This window comes from Podarcis cretensis (genome assembly GCF_951804945.1).
Source record: "Podarcis cretensis genome assembly, chromosome: 1".
Taxonomy (NCBI): Eukaryota; Metazoa; Chordata; class Lepidosauria; order Squamata; family Lacertidae; genus Podarcis; species Podarcis cretensis.
This window is the reverse complement of record NC_137170.1, coordinates 135841053-135859864: the sequence shown is the minus strand read 5'-3', so window position 1 is coordinate 135859864 and position 18812 is coordinate 135841053. Positions and strand designations below refer to the sequence as shown.

The window sequence follows — 18812 nt, the reverse complement described above, 5'->3', positions numbered from 1 at the left end:
TCCATTGAAGGCAAAGGTCTGCAAGAGACTCATAGCACAGTCCTTTATTGGAGAGGCACCCTCCTGTTGATGGACTGCCTGGCTCTGAATCGGGTCCTGGAATCTGCCCATCTACAGAGCACATGGGCAGGCGCACAGGTCAACTGGTCAGTTGTCACAATCTTTCCCAGTAAGATGATATTCACTGCATTTCTGATCAAATTATAACAATTATATCCAGATTTATACTATACAGTGGTACCTTGGGTTACAAACACTTCAAGTTACAGACTCCACCAACCCAGAAGTAGTACCTTGGGTTAAGAACTTTGTCCCAGGATGAGAACAGAAATTGTGCTCCGGCGGCAGCGGGAGGCCCCATTAGCTAAAGTGGTGCTTCAGGTTAAGAATGGACCGGAATGAATTAAGTTCGTAACCAGAGGTACCACTGTACATATAAATCAGCAGGTGCACATTTTAGGCAAATGTAAGTCTTCTTTTTTTGGTGATGCATTTGTAAGTGGCTATCTTAAAGCTAATATGATTTAAGCTGTCTTTCCCTGCCGCTGGGTTTCTACTTTCAATCACCACCTCCATTTCTGTTTTTTAGTTTATCTTCATTGTTCCTGCATCTCACAAGTATTGTTACTGTCCGGTTTGGCCCTCCTCCCACTGGAAACTGTGTGTGAATAATAAAATATGAATAAAGTATGCAGTAAATCATATGTTCTTTAAGTTATTGTATTTTTCTGGGTTTTTGCAACAGAAACCTTGTAAACAGAATTGTTACAACAGAAGTTTTTGCCATTACTATTCCTACCATTTCTGTCTCAGTTGAAACCATGAGCCTATTGTGCTGGGTGCCATATACAGAAACCCAGATGAGGGAGCGAATAAGTAGACAGCAGAAGGCAAAAGCAATGAGCAAAAGCCAGGATATTCAATCCTCAATTTAGAACCAAAACATACCTTCCTGTCTCTGTATTGCAGACAACTTGGTGCTCTAGACTAGACTGGTAACTGGGAGCGGCCGCCGAGACCATATAACACCGGTCTTGAAAGACCTACATTGGCTCCCAGTACGTTTCCAAGCACAATTCAAAGTGTTGGTGCTGACCTTTAAAGCCCTAAATGGCCTCGGTCCAGTATACCTGAAGGAGCGTCTCCTCCCCCATTGTTCTGCCCAGACACTGAGGTCCAGCTCCGACGGCCTTCTGACAGTTCCCTCACTGCGAGAGGCCAAGTTACAGGGAACCAGGCAGAGGGCCTTCTCGGTAGTGGCACCCGCCCTGTGGAACGCCCTCCCATCAGCATCTACCTGACATTCAGAAGACATCTGAAGGCAGCCCTGTTCAGTGAAGTTTTTAATATGTGACATTTTAGTGTATCTTTCATCTTTGTTGGAAGCTGCCCAGGGTGGCTGGGGAAACCCAGCCAGATGGGCAGGGTACAAATAATAAATTATTATTATTATTATTATTATTATTATTATTATTATTATTATTCCTGCCTGCGGTTTTCACATATTGCACCTCAGGGGATGAATGATCACAAGGAAAACCCCACCCCAAGTGACGATGTTCTGCAAACCCTTCCTCAACTCTAGCAGAAGAGGTGGTGCAGTACTCTTCAGTGTTACAGAGAAATTCAGCTGCTTGTAGGAAGTGTTGAACAAATAGGAAATTGTCTTTCTTTTTTATTTTACTTTTCTCAAGCAATGCAAGACACAAAACAAGCCCTCCTCTGAAAGTAAGGCATCTTCTGCACACAGAAGGGAGTTTCAGATCCAAGCCCAAACATATAACTGCATGCCTGAAAGTAGGCTAGGCTGGTAGGAATGCCCAACCTAAGTCATCATTATCTGCCCAGATTTTAATGAGAATCTAAAGTTACATCTGTTTTTAGAACCATTGATGCAGACAGACATTGTTCTCTCCATGAGGCTCTCCCCACTCAATAAGACCTTCTGCACTGCAGGTCTCATAGTTGCTTAGTTTGCTAGCTGTGCTCATCCTTTATGTTCTTCCTTGAAAGAGCAGGAAGAAGGAAGGGGAAGGTGTTTGAATGGGTGTAGGAAGTCACATGCAAGCTCAAGAGACTCAGGTTTCCCATGCTGTACAGTACAAGGTGTCTCCTGCGGAACTGTTAAATGTTCTGCAATTATCCATGTGCAGTGGTACCTTGGGTTACATACGCTTCAGGTTACAGACTCCGCTAACCCAGAAATATTACCTCGGGTTAAGAACTTTGCTTCAGGATGAGAACAGAAATCATGCAGCGGCAGCAGGAGGCCCCATTAGCTAAAGTGGTGCTTCAGGTTAAGAACAGTTTCAGGTTAAGAACAGACCTCCGGAATGAATTAAGCTCTTAACCTGAGGTACCACTGTATATCTTAAGACATAAGAGTTAAATATATATCATGGAACTTCTCTGCCATTTATAAGTGCTGTGTGAACAACCATTCTGCACTGCTTATCACCTCCTAGGTCTTCATCTGCTGAAACGGTACCTAAAGTCATTCTCCTTATATGTGACACGATGCCACTGCTTTCGTATTAACGGAATAGAAGAGCCAATGACCTCCACATCTGGGATTCTCCCTCTGTTCACTCAGCCTGAATCCATTCATCGCTCTTGTTTTAATCCCACAGGCAATATCTTCCAAATAATCGGCCTTCGTTTTCAATCTCTTGATCTAGCCGTATCCCTCAAATCCTCTCAGTCCAAGAGCAAAGCAATCTTAATGGCCCCATTTCATGCCTTGTTTGTTTTTAATCTTTTAAAAATGTACAGTATTTGAATGCAAGTTCTATGTAAATGTAATAAAGATTAGTGTGACTCTGGATTTCAGAATGCAAAGCATTTATTTATGCAAAAGGGGGTGGTGTATATACAGAATATTTCCCTCCAGTGACCTAGATATTTGTGCAAAGTTAGAGTCAGCTTTCGGCATGGATAATAAAATGAATGTCTATTTATCTTTTTTATGTCAGCAGTTTAAAATATGTTTAAATTAGCAGGTCATGAAACAGGTGGAAGGGGGTGGGCATGATTTTCACTGATTCCTCTTTCCTCCTCCAGTGCCTTCCCCTCTCCCTTGGGTGAGAGCTGGATCTGAGCTCCTTCCACAAACAGAAGAATCCTTTCGTCAATAGAAGGGTGTGTCTAGATCTAATGCAATCTCTGGTTACCCCCCCTCTTTTGCATATCATTTAAATGTAAATAAACCTTATCCAGTCAGAAAAGCCTTATCCTTTGGAAAGCGCTGTTGAGACACTTAAAAGAGCTTATTGAAGTCATGTGACCACACTTTAGCTTTTTATTCTAATAATATAAACAGATTATTTTAGTGCTAGTAGTGGGGGAGATCATGCCTGGACATATGAAGTCAGATTATTTGTCCACATAGCCCAGTGGTGTCTAATTTGGCTGGCAGCAGCTCTCCAAAATACCCAGCACCTGCCACCTGAAATCCGTTAACTGGAGATGGAACCTGGACTCCAGGGTCATTGACGATGGGTGAGAAAGGCACAGTGGTAGGAACTGGATGAGCCAGAATGGGAAAATAGAAGTCCCGCATCCTTGGGCTTTCCTGAGTTCTAGTCCTTTAAGAATGCTGAAACATGTCTAGGCGCAAGTCTAATTTCAGCTGGTTACCTATTCCAGAGGACTGGAGCTGGAACAATAAAAACCTGGTTTCTACTACATGTTAAACACACCTCTCAGCAGTGCCCTGTCTGAGGAGTATAGTTTCCAGGATAGGGATTGAAATTTGGTTGACCGGAGCAATTGATAGATGATTAGCATGGCTGACATGAGGAAGAGTCAGTCAACCCCTTTGTTTTCTGTAGAGTTGAAGGTGATAGAACGAAGAAGGAGCGATGGCTGGAACACTGGGTGGATCCATATACAATTTGAAACAGCAGCAGATTAAATAAAAAGATTAAAAGCCAAGCAGAAAAACTCAGAAACCAAAGACAAACTGAAATACACACACACACTTTTAAACATCCAGAGCAAACTGCTTGGGGATGCCATCAAGAAAGGATGGGTTCAATATCCTCAGTATGTAGATGGTCCACCATTCAGATTCTAGGGTTAAGCCCACCCAGAGGCATCCAGTGAGCTTCAAGACTGAATAGGGACCTGGACCTGGACCGGCAATGCATTGAGGTAATGCTGATAACTAAGTGCACCATCCAAACACTCTTGGCGTTGGCCTGGGGCGATTGGCTTGTGTTGAGGCCTCCCCCTGACCCTACCAGCTTCCACAAGTGAGCAAACAGAAGCACCACCAGCTGGATCCTCACTGGTAGCAGCCAGCAGAAGTTCCTGAAACGGAGGGGCCTTTTGAGGGAGGGGCTAAGGCAGTCCAGTGCGGTCACTGCCAGCCTCCCAACTTTCTGCCCCAATTGATTTGTGTCGTGGGGCTATGGACGCAGTGCTCCATTAAGCCACATTGGGGACCGGCTGGGGTTAGGATTTCACCCCGAGCAACAGATTATCACAAAAGGGATCATAAAGGCTGGAAGATACTAAATAACAAAATCCAAGTGTGAGGGGCTGCAATACTATAGCCCTTTACTTGGGAGCAATCTTCATTGAACTTAACGGGGCTCAGACATCCAGCAGTGACGCACCAGATAAGAATTGCTGTTTAAGGAAACTACGTTGAACTTAAAAGATATATAAATAAAAGTAAAACGGAGACATCTAATTCGTGTTGGGTTTGTTCATGAAATGATCTTATTGCTAATGTTTGCCAGTAAGGATTATGGATCTCAGAAATCTTTCTCTCCTCTTCAGTATCTGAAGCCTCATAAACTGAGCACACTCCATTCTGACCTTGACAGCAAGCTCTAAAACTGTCAGTCCAGATCTGTTTTCACTTCACCTAAATCTCAGCCTGAATTAAAATCAAGATAAGGGTTTTGTTTTGTTTTTTTTAAAAAAGAATCTTATTATATGGGAGCAATCCAAAGCACAGTTAAGTCTCTTTAATGCCTATTGATGTAAGTGAGTTTAATTCTGTGTGGGATTGTGGTCTTTGTTCCTGGGTAATACAGATTTTTGCTAAAAAGGTAAAATCCACACTGAATGATCTCGTTTGTCTTGCAAGGCTGCTGCAAAAACTAGAGCAAGGCAGCGGCATTCGTGCTGTGTTAGGACTGCTCAGCAGACGGAGTCGACTGTGCTCAGTGCAGAGGGACAATTTCCTCCTGAAATTGCCACTTGTGTAGAGAGCCAGGATGATCTCCCCTGCACTTTCAGGCCACTGGACTATTCCTTTCAGGATTCTTACCTATATTTCTGAGCAACTTACTAGTTCTCTACAAACTGTGATTATTTTTACATACACTTAAGTCATTCTACACCCTAGAAATGCATGACACATGCAAAGTCACAACTTCCCTTGCTTAAAGAGAACTGGTGTGTCACAGGGAGGTGGGGGAGACATCATGTGTCTCATGCGCACAGAACTGCTATCATTGCAGAAGTACAAAATGAAAATAAATGCAGTAACTGGGTTTTTTTTTTTGTTTCTTTTAACCTTACATATTCAAGAGTGGGCTTCTCTATATTTCTGGATGTCATCCTCCATATGCCCTCTTCAGAAACCAGAAATGACACTTATATGTCTTGTTTGTCAAATTAGTCTCATGTATACTTAACAGTCTTTTAAAATGATCTAAATATAAATGGACTGTTATTTGTGTCCGAGTATTCGTGCACATATATCTATATATGTATGCATACAGGCATATATACACAATACACACAATATACACAATATGCTTACATTCCTTATTTCTTTTCCTTGGCTTGGACAGAACACTGTGTTTATAATACCTGACAAAAGCAAATGATCAAAACTTGTTTTACAGAAATAATTAGTGCTAACTATTCAAGGCTGCACTGACTGATTCTTGAACATATGTTGTAACATTGATTTTTGTGAACAATCAGTGAAGCCACATCAACATAATTACACTCTGTAGTGAGAAAATGCAAAAATCATGGATTTCTCCTTTTTGGCAGTTTTATAATGTGAATATAGTTCATAGGTGTTCTCTACCTCTAGAAAATCCTCCCTCTTGTGAATTCATAAAGTCATTGCCTACACGGTGGAGAATGAAAAGGGAAGCAGAAAAACACATTCCATCCTACAAAGTGATGCACATTTCACATTTTATTCTATTTAGACAACAAATTTTCATATCTGGGTTTCCGTTAAGAAATAATAAGGAAGCCATTTTCCATCCCAGTAATTCAGAAAACATGCGGTTTCACCTCTGCAGTAGTCCTTACACACTTTTGGACACACACACAGCTTTTTCTAATTAAAATACTTGCCAAATATTCATTTTGTTCTTGGGTTTTAAATCCTAAGCACACTTATTAGGAAATAAGTGCCATTGAGCTCAATAGGACGCACTTCTGAGTTAATACGCTCAGGATTACAGTGTATGTTTCTGGTTTCATTGGGGTCGGGGGGGGGACGGGACGGGACTGCAGCATAAGTATACCATCTCTTAATTTTACAAAAATGGGCAATGTTCAGCACAGTTTACAATTCAGAATAAAATTCTTTAAATTTTTATGCTTGTAAACATCTTAAGGCAGTAATATGAAGCTCACTTACTAAGGAGAAAGCACCCGTGAGCTCAGCGAGACTTACTTCTGAGTAAATGTGCTTAGAATTGCACTGCATGTTTTTCCTGTACCATTTACCATTTGATGTGAAATTTGGGGAGCTGTACTTCAAATATTTATTTCACTGTAATCTAAAACGTTAGGTTCGTATTAGAAATGTCATGGAAATTCTACCACATTTTTTACCTGTATGACAATGAAGATCAATATTATTTGTGTGACATTCTTCTGATAGTATTATTATTTATGAATATTGAAATGCTTTTTGTTTTGTGGTATATGATTCATTTTAGGATAATTATAGCACATTAATTAATTCCAGAATAGAAATATTACATGCAATGGATTTGTGAAATTTAATATCATATCTGTGAAGTTATTTAACATTGATATCTGTATAACTCACATTTCACATTTATATTTTATTTAATGCAGCTTTATGATATACTAAAAGAAATGTTAGATATCAAATTGGAATCAAAACCCTAATGCAGTTTAATTTACATTACACTGCTCTTATGGACTAAACTAAAACTGATATTAATTTATATTCCCCCCTCCAAAAAAATCTGACTTTAAGAGAAGGAAAAAGAGATTAGAACATATAATGTCACGTGTATATTAGATAAAATATTAAAAGAAATATTGGATTCCATCTAAACTGTAAGATGTATTGTTTTCTTTGCTGCGTCTTAATTTTACCAAAATTGTGAGTATTCTAGAGCATTCTAGAGCATAATGACACACTGAGAAAGTAGGTTCTGTCATATTTAAGTTTAATCATCATACTGTATTATTGGATGATCACTATTACATCAAGCTATTTGATGCAATTCTGCCTATAGCAGTAAACAAACACATTTGAGTAAAAACAATGTCTGGAGATTCTCTTAAAAGACACCCCAATCCATTGGTTTTCCCTTGGTTTTCTTTCAAACAGAAAACATTCCATCCATTCTGCTCCTTTTAGATTCCCTTTCAAGAGCATTCCTGAGAAGTCACATGCAAAGGAATCCCATGCAGATTTACTCAGAATTAAGTCCCACTGTGTTCAGTGGAGCTTCCTCCCAGGTCAGCGTGCAGAGGATCGCAACCCCTTGAATACAGATCTGATATACTTTAGGGCTCCTTCGTCTCACTTGCTATCTATCATTGTCTTTATGCGCCTCACTAACACACAATGGGGTAGGAGATGGGTTGGAGGGTCTTTAGAACGGCTGTTGCACACCACCAAAACAATATTTTAAATCTCCTTACCTCTAAAAAAGCAGCTTTGGAAATGATTTAGTTTGCTGTGGGTTTCAAACAGATGGTCACTCTTTCCACGTTGAGAAAAGATGAAAAATGCGAATGGGTAAAATTACAGTGTTATCTTGTTCAAATGCATAGAGGTCTAAACCCTCATTGGCCTCTGGATGGAAATCATGTGACATGGGATGAAGTGCATGTGACCTATTTTCTCCCAAATCCTTTGGTTTCCTTGAAATGGGATGCAACCAACAGTGATGTTTGCGTAATTCTGATGACATTTTTTTTTTCCAAATAAAAAGAAGCCACTGAGCCAATCCGTTGCCCTCAGGCCACGAGGCTTCACAGACAGGAGTTCCCTGTGACTGGGGAGATGGATCCAGCAATTAGCCAAATATTACTCCTTCACCATTTGGAGTCCTATTTTTGTTTAATTTTAAGTAACAGATAGAGAACAAACAATTTTGATGAATATATGCACATTCATCTGAATTGTGCAACATCAGTGTAATTCTCGTTAAATCGCATGGCTTGTCTAGTGGTGTTGTGTACCACTCAATATAGCTTAGTGTAGTGACCTAGTTATTTAACTGTTTCCACTCCGGCAAATTTATCTTGCTAATGTAAAGATGACATATGCAGATTGAAAATGGACACCATTCTAAGTATAATTTCTAAGTTACTATTTCTAGAACTTTCTTTTTGGATGCTTCCCAAAGGATTTCAAGGCATTGAAACCAATGAACTGAATATATTATTTCTGGTCACACTGTTGATAGGTAAGCTTGATGTATTTTCTGAACCAGGAAAAACAGTTATTATTGTTACTTATCTTGGCGCTGTACAGCTTTGCTAGATTTTTGTGGGTTCTGCTGCATTTTTAATGATTTTATTGTGTTTCTTTTAAAATTGTATCCTCCTCTGAGAGCCCTGTTACGGGACAGTTTTTCTATTGTTTCAATGTGTTGGAAATTCTTTGCTCAGAAGGTATGATATAATTCTACTATTACTATTCTATAATATAAATAGTAATGTGCCCCCGCTTTACTGTTTGCAAATGTAGCATGTTAGATGACAATCTGCTTTTCACCGAGAAAACCGATGCTAAAGACCATCCACTCTGTAGGTCGCTGTCATCCCCACTGCATAGAAAGGATTCCTTTGTTTACTTTGTGCCAATGTACATATCTGTCCTGTTCACAGTGACCGTTTTTTGTTTGTTTGCTTGTCAATGCCAGCTACCTTTTCTTCTGAATTGATTCCTGGACTCATTACGCTTCAAGAGCAGAAGCTGCAGTTTTGCATACAGCTATTTAACCCACTTTGAGGCTGGATAGCAGAGAGCAGCAAGCCCACTCAAGTGAGGGATCAGGGCCATTGGCCATTGCAGCTAGTTCTTTGGTTTCAACACGAGCAAGATTGCCTCTTCTTGGTGATTCTACTCCCCTGCAATAATATCGACGAGTTGAACCTGAGAGATCCAAGTGGCAGGAACCAGGTACTTTGGGGCCATCCTGGAAACATGTAATCTGTGACTATGCTAAACGCTGGGCCTCACTCGTTCTCCTGAGTTCAGACATAACCAGAATGGGTGGAGCAATGGCAGATGGCATCCAAGCCATTTCTGCAATGTAGAATCAGCCAAGTGCAAACAGGATCCCAAACCAAATGGTTCTGATACATGTTACAGGTGGCCAGAATGTTTCTCAGTTTCTTTTTCTCATTTCATGAAAATAAGTCTATTCGAGTGATGTAAAGCATCAGCCAGAAACTCAAGGAATGTCCAAGAACACCAAAGTACATTGTGGCACTCCCCTAATCAGGGCCATTGATGGTGTGGCATTCCAGGAGCTCCCAGAACTGATTCAGATGCGCTCTAATGTGGAAATAGCAATCAACTCAATTTTTTAGAACAAATGTAACAAAATGGCAGGATCCCATACTATAACTATGTAATAATGGCCTGTTCCTGCCCTGATTTTCTTCAAGCACAAGTGTCTTGGTCCCAACCATACTATATATATACTGTATGTGTGTGTGTATGTATGTGTATATATATGTTGCATCCTTTTGTTTTGTGGCAGAGTAGTAAAGAATGGAATTGTTAGATAAATGCCATTCCTTATCGAGGCAACAAAAGGATACATCAAAAAATTTTGCAAGGTTGGAAACAAGAACGGGTTTATATCTTGTTCAGGCTTGAAACCTAGGATGGTAATCAGCTAACAAAACCCATCACTGCGAGGATTTGTGCCATATGCAGATCTGCTCGAGAGGGCTAAGGGGCCTCCTAGAAGAAATTCCAGGGGTCTCAGGGCAAGGAGAGAGAGAGATTGTTCAACTGCACAAGCAGAAATCCTTGAACTGAAACTGTTCACTTCTTACTGTGTCCGATACATCCCCCTTTCTACACCCCCCTTTCTACATCCCCCTTTCTGCAGGTCTGTTCTCCCTGCCTGTGCTCAGCCACAATGGTCTTCCCACTAGTTCTATCTATAATGGTTAAGTAGTGCAGTGATGATTTTATTTGTTCAACTAGGAGCCATAACAAATATTTTCTAAAAATCAGAGTTTGACCCTTAATGTCCTGGCTGTAAGCGCAAATAGGAAAACATGCGATGCAACATACTTTTCCTTGTCCAATAGGAAAAGGTGCCCAAACTCCCATGGTGAAAAAGAAAATCAAAATATGATAACAGGACAGAGATTAAGAAGAGAGGCAAAGGTCTTCTCAGTCTGGTAGATTAATTGAAAAGAGGTTGTTGTATTCAATGTGACATTCCTGAATTTCAATATGAAAACTGAATTATGTTTCTTTCTAAATGATTAAGTGCTAATTTTCTTAACAGGCTTGCTACTGAGTATACTATGAAATATTAAAAGTAATTGCTGATGTGAGAACACATATGCTAGAGAAACAACAACTGTGCAATCAATAGAGATTTTCCATTGCCACCCTTTGCTTGGAAACAATGCGGGGTTATCAATTGTACACAGTCAGGAGCCTGAAAGGATAAACTGCAGTACTTGCCAGCTCAGAATCTGTGTTGTCCTTCATTGAAAGGCATTTGGCTAAACCAAGCTCCAAGTAATCAACTAAATAATTATATAAGATGGCAAAATCATTGTACTCTCCTCCCTCAATAGCAGGCCAGCTGGATTAGAGGATCAAAACAAGTACTCTTTAAATTAAAACCACTGTGAAATTCAAGAAGACAATAAGGTAATGTTGGAGGGTCATTAAAATATTTACTTCAGGACACAGTTCATTAGCACATAGTGGCATTAGGCTTTGAATTACTGAACAGACTCTGTTGATACATTTCAAAAACGGACCACAACTGTCTCTGAGAAAGCTTTCCCACAAAAATTTTTTGCATGTGAATGGAGCTCTCTCTGGATATAGTACATATAAACCTAAGTGTCTGGCCAAATCAGACCAAAGGCCTAGCTGGTCCAGCATCCTGTTCACACAGTGGTGGACCACATGCCCATGGGATGCACAATTCCCCCCCTCCCCCCAATACCCCAATGCAGATCATTTATAAGCAAGTTTAAAAGTACAGGTCTCAATACTGATCCTTTGGGGGACTACTTAGAATCATAGAATCATAGAATCATAGAGTTGGAAGAGACCACAAGGGCCATCGAGTCCAACCCCCTGCCAAGCAGGAAACACCATCAGAGCACTCCTGACATATGGTTGTCAAGCCTCTGCTTAAAGACCTCCAAAGAAGGAGACTCCACCACACTCCTTGGCAGCAAACTCCACTGTCGAACAGCTCTTACTGTCAGGAAGTTCTTCCTAATGTTTAGGTGGAATCTTTTTTCTTGTAGTTTGGAACCATTGCTCCGTGTCCGCTTCTCTGGAGCAGCAGAAAACAACCTTTCTCCCTCCTCTATGTGACATCCTTTTATATATTTGAACATGGCTATCATATCACCCCTTAACCTCCTCTTCTCCAGGCTAAACATGCCCAGCTCCCTTAGCCGTTCCTCATAAGGCATCGTTTCCAGGCCTTTGACCATTTTGGTTGCCCTCCTCTGGACACGTTCCAGTTTGTCAGTGTCCTTCTTGAACTGTGGTGCCCAGAACTGGACACAGTACTCCAGGTGAGGTCTGACCAGAGCAGAATACAGTGGCACTATTACTTCCCTTGATCTAGATGCAATACTCCTATTGATGCAGCCTAGAATTACTTCCAGCACTCCATTGTGAGAACTGCCCAATTACTTCTACTCTCCGATTCCTGTTTATTGATCGATAATAATACAATGACCGCTCTCCACATCAAATGGAGGGCGCCCTTTGCGAGCAGCACCCCCAATGCTACGTGACACCCGATCGAGCACTCCTGGACTGCCTCCCCAAGTTGCAAACCTTGAGGTTCCCGCCAAACCTCAGCTCAAAGAACCAATTGCGACTGGGAAGGCGTAGCTAGGGGAGCAGGCCAAGAAAGGGTAGGGTCTTAAAAGGGGGTGGAGCCTGCATGGGAGTTCTCAGTCAGCTCCAGAGCTTCACCCGCCCTACCCTCCTTTCTTTTAGGCCTTTTATTGCAGGTTAACGTCTTCTTTACAGGTATGCAGGCGCTGCTACGGTCTTACGATGGTTGCTGTTGAAGGACCAGGAAGGAATTTCTCTGCATTGGCAGGTTTTGCTTTCCCTGTAGCAAAACATCACAACTTTGGCAGTTTCAGGCCTTGGTCGGAATGCTTTAGTCCATCTTCCCTAAATGGGGGGGGGGGTGAAGCAGTGACACGCCCCCCCCCCCGCGGTGGCGATCCCAGGGTTCCCTGTTAAAGGGGCTGTGTTGAGGGGAGTCACTGGCCATACACTGAAAGGTTGTCAGTGCACTCCCCTGTGTTGCGGTGAAATGGGGGGTGGGCTCTCTGCTTAAACATACGTCTTTCAGAGCCAGCCCTCTGTGCCCCAGATCCCCAGCTGGGGACTGGGAGGGATAAACACCCAATGCCTAAGCCAAGGTCTTCCTACATTTGAAAGTTCAATAAAGTTGTGGCCAATTTTAATCCCATAACACATTGCCACGAGTCATTATTCCACCCGGGTGTCATCTGGGGTCGGTGTGGGGGGGATATCTGCCTGGGCACACAATTCGTTTTATCTTGTAATCTTACTCAGGAATCTTTGGTGAAGGACTTTAAAGGTAAAGGGACCCCTGACCATTAGGTCCAGTCGTGGCCGAATCTGGGGTTGTGGCGCTCATCTCGCTTTATTGGCCAAGGGAGCCAGCATACAGCTTTCGGGTCATGTGGCCAGCAGGACTAAGCCGCTTCTGGCGAACCAGAGCAGCGGACTGAAACGCCGTTTACCTTCCCGCCGGAGCAGTGCCTATTTATCTACTTGCACTTTGTGCTTTCAAACTGCTAGGTTGACAGGAGGAAGGACTTTATTATAAGCTTTTTGAAAGTCTAAGTACATAATGTTTTCTAGAACATCCCATTCATATGCTCATTGACACTAGAAACTACAAGGAAGAAGCAGCTGGAGAGAATGACTCATGGTTTCAGTCGTCTCTACACAAATGCACAGAGCATGGGAAACAAGAAAGACAAATTGGAGCTTTTAATACAGGGTGGCAAATATGACCTGGTAGGCATTACTGAAATCTGGTGGGATAAGAATCATGACTGGAATGTAGGAATTGAGGGGTATAACCTGCTCAAAAGGAATAAACCAAACAGGAAGAGAGCAGGAGGAGTATTATATGTAAAGGATATGTACACTTGTGAAGAATCCATGACCTGGAGCATCGAAAGCAGTATATGGGTAAAAACTGTTGGAGAGAGAACAACAGTGACTTTACTGTGAGTGTCTGCTATAGACTTCCAAGCCAGACTGAAGACTTGGATGATGAACATTACAAAGAGAGAGGTATAGTACTCACAGCAGACTTCAACTTCCCTGTTATCTGGTGGAACTCAAACTCTGTAAAAGAAAAAGTAAGGTCCTTAAAGGTGAAATGTTGAAGGCCCAAATGCTGACAGTTTCAAGAAGAAAAGAAAGGTGGGGTGCATGTAACAGTCTACCTGTGAGCACTTATAAAATGATGATGTGATTACTAAGACCCAACATGGGTTTCTCAAAAATAAGCGATGCCAGGCAAATCTCATTTCTTTTTTTGATGGAGTTACAAGCTTGGTGGATCAGGGGAATGCTGTGGACATTGTGTATCTTGACTTCAGTAAGACTTTTGACAAAGTCCCCCATGTTATTCTTGTGAGGAAGCTGGTGATATGTGGGTTGAATGAGGTAACTGTTAGGCGGATTTGACTGACTGAACCCAAAGAGTACTCATTAATGGTTTCTCATCATACTGGGAAAAAGTGATAAGTGGGGTGGTGCAGGGTTCTGTCCTGGGCCCGTTGTTGTTCAACATCTTTATAAATGAAGCAATTGAGGGGGTGCTCATCAAATTTTCAGATGACACCAAACTGGGAGGGGTAGCTCGTGCTGCAGAAGACAGAATCGGGATTCAAAATGACCTTAACAAACTGGAGAACTGGGCACAAGCTAACAAAATAAATTCCAATAGGGACAAGTGTAAAGTACTGCAGCTGTACAAATATAAGATGGAGGACACCTGGCTTACCAGTGGTACATGTGAAAAGGATCTAGGGGACAACAAGCTTAGCACAAGTCAACAGTGTGATGCAGCAGCAAAAAAAGGCTAATGCTATTCTCAGCTGCATCAACAGAAGTATATATCCAGATCAAGGGAAGTAATAGTACCACTCTATTCTGCCTTGGTCAGGCCATACCTGGAGTCCTGTGTCCAGTTCTGGGCATCACAATTTAAGAAGGATGTTGACAAGCTGGAACATGTGTAGAGGAGGGTGACCAAGATGATCAAGGGTCTGGAAACCAAGCCTGATTAGGAATGGTTGAAGGAGCTCGGTATGTTTAGCCTGGGAAAGAGGAGACTCAGAGGAGATATGAAAGCCATCTTCAGATATCTCAAGGGCTGCTCCATGGAAGGTGGAGCCACGTTCTTAACCTGAAACTGTTCTTAACCTGAAGCACCACTTTAGCTAATGGGGCCTCCTGCTGCCACCGTGCCGCCAGAGCACAATTTCTGTTCTCATCCTGAAGCAAAGTTCTTAACCTGAAGCACTATTTCTGGGTTAGCGGAGTCTGTAACCTGAAGCGTCTGTAACCTGAAGCGCCTGTAACCCGAGGTACCACTGTAACAAGAAAGGAAATTCCAACTAAACAACAGGAAAAACTTTCTGTCAGTAAGAGCTGTTTAACAGTGGAACAAACTCCCTCAGAAGATATTAGTCTTTGGAGCTTTTAATCAGAGGTTGGATGGCCATCTGTGTTGGATGTTTTAGTTGAGATTCCTGCATTTCAGGGGTTGGTCTAGATGACCCTTGGGGTCCCTCCCAACTCTTTGAATCTATGATTCCATGATTTTAAGTTTAAAGACAGAACTGGGGATGAGAGATACGTCTCCAATCCACGTCTGTCATTATGTGGCCTTTCAGCATTTTAAAAAATAATTATTTTTTAATTTCATTTGATTACTCTCCTGGCAACTGAGCGCTCCCTTGCTGTCCTGCAAAAGTGTTCAGATAGACCTGCAAAATCATAGTGAATACTAGTAAAATCCTACAATGCTAGTCGTCCCTCCTGCGGCAAAACCCCATCATTTTCTTCTTGGGAGGATGTGTTTCTTGCACTCCCTTCCTCTCCTGCAGTAAAACACTGAGGATCTTTTAAAAATCAAGTAGGCAAAAGGCTGTAATACATACAAGGCGGTGAAATGCCATGTTCCTGGAGCTGGGTTGTGGCTTGCAATTTTAAAACCATGAGAATAAAATGCAGGACTTCTTGGACGTCAGGAAGGGTTCATACTGTGATGCTGGAATGCTTTCAGTTCATCGGGGCCTTTTGACTAAAAAGCATGCAGCGTCCTGTATATGTAATCAATAGCAATAGGCTTGCCTTTTGGAATGCATATTCAAAACATCATATGGCATACGGTTCGTGACATTTTATTGCCACGCAGGCTGAGACAGGATGAATCTCACTAGCCACAGAAAACGTCAGAGATGTCCTCCTCCACATGAATTTCCTCTTTGCCCCCAGCAAGGTTGACGCGTGTTCCACATTGGGAGGGATATTGTTTTCTGACTAATTATTTCAGAAGGGCGTGAAGAGGAAGCAGCAAACAATGGGGAGAATGAGAACAAATGTCCGGGATCTCTGTTTCCCTAGGCCACAATACCACAGAAACAAATCTAATTCCTAAATCAATACAATTAACTATTGGGTCACCTTCAAGTTCATATTAAGCAGAAGGGTCAAATTAAGACATTAACTGGTTATCAATGGATTGCTAATATCCCCCTCCTCTCTGGACAATTAACCAGGGTTCAAAGCACAAACACTCCACTGTTTCCATTAGGGGGCGTTATTGAGCTCACTTAAAAAAATGCCTCACCCTGAACACATCCCTTGTTCTCTTAGAATGGCAATGGCACCCACCTAAGAGGTGCAGGAACTGAGTTCCAGCAAGTTCTGGCTGGAAAAAAGCCCCAATTATTTCTCATGCACCACATCTAGAAATACCTTGAGCAACCGGGGAGCACTGTAATGGCCGCTTACCCAGTCTCCAGGTGGACAGCAGTTGTAGCTCGTCACGTCAGGCCCTCAACTCCACAGAGGTCTCTCCAAAAGTCTTCTCCATTGTGCAGCCAGCGGCTGGGGAATTCCCCCGGTCGGCCACAAAGGAGAGCAGGATGGCCACCATCCCCAAGTTTTGAATCAGCCAATCAGTGACAAGAGGGCCCAGCTATATAGGCTGGGTGAACCTGAATTTGGGGTTGCAGTCAGCAGAAGAACAATTCTCTTCATGCTGTGGTTATTTTGCATGCTAACGTTTTCTTCCCTGCACTGCATAACAGACCTTGTGATGGTTCATTAGTGGTTGCTGTATTCAGAGCCAGGAATGAGTTTACTTGCAAACAGATTGGCCCCATTTGGAGGTTTGTCTTCCTCATAAGCAACAGTCAGCGGTGGAGTAGATGCCCGCGCTGTCCAGGGCGGAGCAAGCTGCCCACGAAGGCGGAGTGAGCCGCTGATGGCAGACATTTGGCACACCGCCCGCCTGCCCGCGACTCCGAAGCCTCCCACAAGCTGTCAAAATGAAGGGGGAAGGGGGGAATGCCACCGGCAAAGTGGCGCAGCTCCCCGCTTCCCCCGACAGCTCAGGGTTAGCTTGGGAGTCACGGGTGGGCAGCACTCCAAATGTCACCTCCCCTCCCGGGATGACACCCGGGGCAAATCACTCCCACCGCACCCCCCTTCCTCTGCCACTGGCAACAAGTTTGGGCAGATAAGAGATTCCATTGGGTGGAATCCTTAGTCTAATATCGGGTCGGGGTAAACTGGTGCATTGCCCCTATCCTGAACAGGTGTGATTGCAGGGGAGTCTCTGTCCAGAAGCCAAGCGGGGAGGGGGGGCAGATGGGCTGTTGCCCCGGGGACCACCTACATGGAACTGCGTCTCGAGGAAGAGTTTGGATTTGATATTCCGCTTTATCACTACCCTAAGGAGTCTCAAAGCGGCTAACATTCTCCTTTCCCTTCCTCCCCCACAACAAACACTCTGTGAGGTGAGTGGGGCTGAGAGACTTCAGAGAAGTGTGACTGGCCCAAGGTCACCCAGCAGCTGCAGATGGAGGAGCGGAGACGCGAACCCGATTCCCCAGATTACGAGTCTATCGCTCTTAACCACTACACTACACTAGCCTCCTAATGCCAGGCACAACCCTGCTGAAGTGCCAGCCCTCCATCTGGAGGCTGAACCCAGTGCCTGAAACAAAAAGCTTGCCTACAACTGCAATCAATAAAAGGTGTGGCAAATTTTAAATCCCAGAGCGCTGTCTTGTGCAATGTGTCCCACCTATCATTGTCGAGGCCTCTGTTCCCTGGGGTGGGAGTGGGGCATCACTGCAAGTGGGTCTGCAATATTATAATTGCTGAGAAATAATGCTTTATCTGATTATGCTAGAACCTGATGCAAAAGGAATACAAGAATATTCCACGCCGTGAAAGGCCATAGAACCTTTAAATTTTGCACATTTTGTTTGGGTTATCTTTTCAGATATTTGCTACTGTGTGAAACGCTGCACTGGTAGATTGTTGCAGATGGGCTTCAAACAGTAATACCAAGGTGGGAGAATCAGAAGTCAGTGATATATTAAAAAAATAATAATTCATTTTTCTTTTTCATTCATTACACATCCATCACACAGTGGAATTCATCTAAAATACAATCTGAAAGAAAGTCAGGTGTGCAGTGCATGGTGGGCTGAAGATATCACTCTGTCTTTTTGCAGTTTGCCTAGTTTCTCGGATGAAAGGAACAAAGCGTTACTATATGTGAGTTACTGGCCAAACCAAACAATCTGGTCTTGCTAGGCAATAAAAGAAAAGATGAGATCAGACCATTTGGGGGCAAATCCTGTGATACTCTTTCTACATCACTATGGCTACACTGCTGCTACAGTATTAATATTTTGTCAGAAATATGTATGGACAGAAAATATATGAACAGAAAATCTAATATTAAAAAAACCAGCAGCATTCAGGAAAGCTTTGCTGTAAGGGAAACTTTCCATGTCCGTGGTCACTTTGCTCCTAACTTTGAGGAAGAAGAAAAAGAACTCTAAAATTGCTGAACTAGAATTTATTAGCAAATTTGATATCATTCAGGTTGGACTTCACTGAGTCCATTGATTTCTTTCATACTGGAGATATTAAACTAACACAGCTCATTGTTTATCTCTTTCATGTAGATAATGCAACGCCGCCTCCTGCCAAAATCAGAAAGTGGGCTTTATGAACAGCCTGTCATTTTATATACATTAAATCTCCGAGAGCAAGTTGTGATTTCCCCCCCCTT

At 42.6% G+C, this 18812-nt stretch overlaps 1 protein-coding gene across 26 annotated transcripts in view; it reads right to left on the bottom strand.

Annotated features, from left to right (window-relative positions):
* PCBP3 (poly(rC) binding protein 3) overlaps positions 1-16928 on the bottom strand; it is a gene marked incomplete at both ends in the record, with an annotated part of 72899 nt that extends 55971 nt beyond the window's left edge. For 21 of the 26 annotated variants that reach the window (XM_079981834.1, XM_079981860.1, XM_079981844.1 and 18 more), the window contains one exon: positions 7891-8030. Of the gene's footprint in view, positions 1-7890; positions 8031-13787; positions 13829-16180; positions 16259-16510; positions 16594-16863 lie in introns of those variants that run through there. The other 5 variants (XM_079981845.1, XM_079981856.1, XM_079981864.1 and 2 more) reach the window with 5 other exon arrangements.
* Positions 16929-18812: the final 1884 nt, after the last annotated feature.